Source organism: Choloepus didactylus, chromosome 4, assembly GCF_015220235.1.
Source record: "Choloepus didactylus isolate mChoDid1 chromosome 4, mChoDid1.pri, whole genome shotgun sequence".
NCBI lineage: Eukaryota > Metazoa > Chordata > Mammalia > Pilosa > Megalonychidae > Choloepus > Choloepus didactylus.
This window is the reverse complement of record NC_051310.1, coordinates 135,996,772-135,999,098: the sequence shown is the minus strand read 5'-3', so window position 1 is coordinate 135,999,098 and position 2,327 is coordinate 135,996,772. Positions and strand designations below refer to the sequence as shown.

General features: G+C 43.3%; 1 pseudogene; it reads right to left on the bottom strand.

Annotated features, from left to right (window-relative positions):
• Positions 1 to 381: 381 nt before the first annotated feature.
• Positions 382 to 1,912, bottom strand: LOC119532807 (annotated as a pseudogene).
• Positions 1,913 to 2,327: the final 415 nt, after the last annotated feature.

Here is a 2,327-nt window from a genome sequence, read left to right as displayed (position 1 = left end):
AATAACAATGTAATATACTTAAATTATTATTTATTAACAATATTTGGGGGGCACCTTCTGGTTCTTTCCATTCATTTTTTTTAAAGGGGGCTCATTTATTGTCACTGCTCCAAGTGTACAAAAAATTAGAAAATAACCCCCCCAACTCAATTCCCCCCAATACAAATTTTTTCCCAAACCACAAACATAAACTGGTCCAGATGTTTCCATGAACAGTGCAGACAAGAAATGGTTTAGAGAAAATTTAACAGGATTCAGATGATTTCCATTCTGTCCTCTCAGCCCCAAGAGGTAGAAATCCCACGTGAGTCCCAGTGCTCCCTATTGGTTTTGCCATCTCTGGTGGAAAAATTCTTTTATGTGGTATGTTTGGCTGCTGCTTTAGAAATCCTCCTGTGCCGCCTTCTTCTTCTTGGGTTTTCCTTCTTGAATTATAAGAGGGTTTGTAGTCTCTTGCTGGAGGTAGCTAATAAAATCACTTAATTCATGGCCATCTTCCTATTTCTTTGGATTTAGCTTCTTGTAGGCTGGAGAGAGGCAGATGGTAGGAAAACCTGTGATTCCATATAGTGAAGGCACATCATTAGCTGTGTTATCCATCTTTGCTATGATATATTTGGATCTTTGCTGAGCTTCTTTCCCAGTTCTTTATACTTTGCCTCCAGATTCTTACAATGACCACACCAAGGGGCATAAAATTCAATCAGCACATCTTTATTTTCATTGTTCATTATTTCATCAAAATTCTCTGCTACTACTACCTTCACAGGTCCATCAGTGCTCTCTGGGATAGGCTCAGACTTCAGGAATCTCTCCGGGTTGCCATCAAAGTAACCTTGTAAGAACCTCTCAAGAGCTTCACCACCATGCGAGAGTTCCTCCTGCGTGGCAAATTTCTCTCCTTTAGCAGTTCTGATGGCACCAACAGGAATCTCTCCAGTAGTGCTTTACAAGCCAAAATCAGAAAGTTCACAGCTAAAGGTTTTGTGCCTAGCTACAGCAACACTGAATTTATGTCCAGCACCCAGGAATTTCTTTGCTACCATCATCACTGTTTCTCCAGTAGTCGGAAACTTTCATATTCTTTCCATAGTCCACATCACAGTAAGCCACAAGTTAAGCCCTTGCCCTGCATCATATCTTTATTAGCTTCTGTCATGTGAGGGCAGATACCAAAAAAATGTTTTCCTGGATAAATTTTTTAATCTTGTCAGTGGGCCTTTTTGTTCTGTATATGCCACAGTTTTGTCCTCAAACTTGTTAATCAGATGGGAAGGATGAAACAAGATGATTCCCTCTCCATTATCATTATACTTATTCACCAGAGACTCCAAGGTGGTGTGTGCAAATCAGTTTTCCACCTGTCGTTGCCGGCTGCTTTTAGGAACTCAGAGTAAGCTTCACTGAATAAATCCTTGAAAAATCCCGCCACAGAGGAGTCTTCATCATTAATGCACTTCTCAAGTTTTTCCTCGGTCCCGAGAGTAACTGAAGCTGGTCCTGCCTGCTTCTTCAAGTGGCTGACAATTCCAGCTGCGGTCCTAGGCCCATCCTAAGCACCTGCCTCTTCACCAGCTCTAAATATCTTCCGAGGGGGATATCCACTGACCGCCCCCCCCCATTCTTATTACAGGTGTTTGTGCTGGCAGTGCATTCAACCTTTGCTATTGGGACTATTCCTTTTAATCTGGTAGCTGCAGCTTCATACCCAGGGGCGAGCCTCCAGCAGGGTCCACACCTTGGGGAGAATCTCGAAGTGGTCGCCTGTGCGTTGTAGCACGCCGGAGGCCGCCGCAAGAAGCAGCACCACGGCCGGGAACAGGGCTACACGGCGCAGGTGCCAGGGGGCGAGGTGAGGTGGGGGCGGCCAGGAGGGTCCGGGACTGTGGCGATCGGGCCGGCGACCACGCATCTTCGGCCTGCGCTCGCGCGACTTCCCATTCACTTTAAAAAAAATTTTTTTTAATAAAATTTTTTGAAGATTTTATTGAGATATATTCACATACCATATATTCCATCCAAAATAAAGTCTCATGCTATCATCACCTAGTTGTGCAAACATCTTCACACTCAATTTTAGACCATCTTCGTTGCTCCAAAAAAAAAATCAGAGATACAAAAAAAAGAAAACTCCAAACACCCCAGATCCCTTACCCTCCCCTCCCCCTCTGTTACTGACCCTAAGTATTGGTTTGGTACACCTGTTGCTGTTGATGAACGAGTATTAAGGTATTATTGTTAACTATAGTCTGTAGCTTGCAATAGGTAATTTTGCCCAAATACTACTCTGTTATTAACTCTTTGTACAAGTGTTGTACATTTGTACT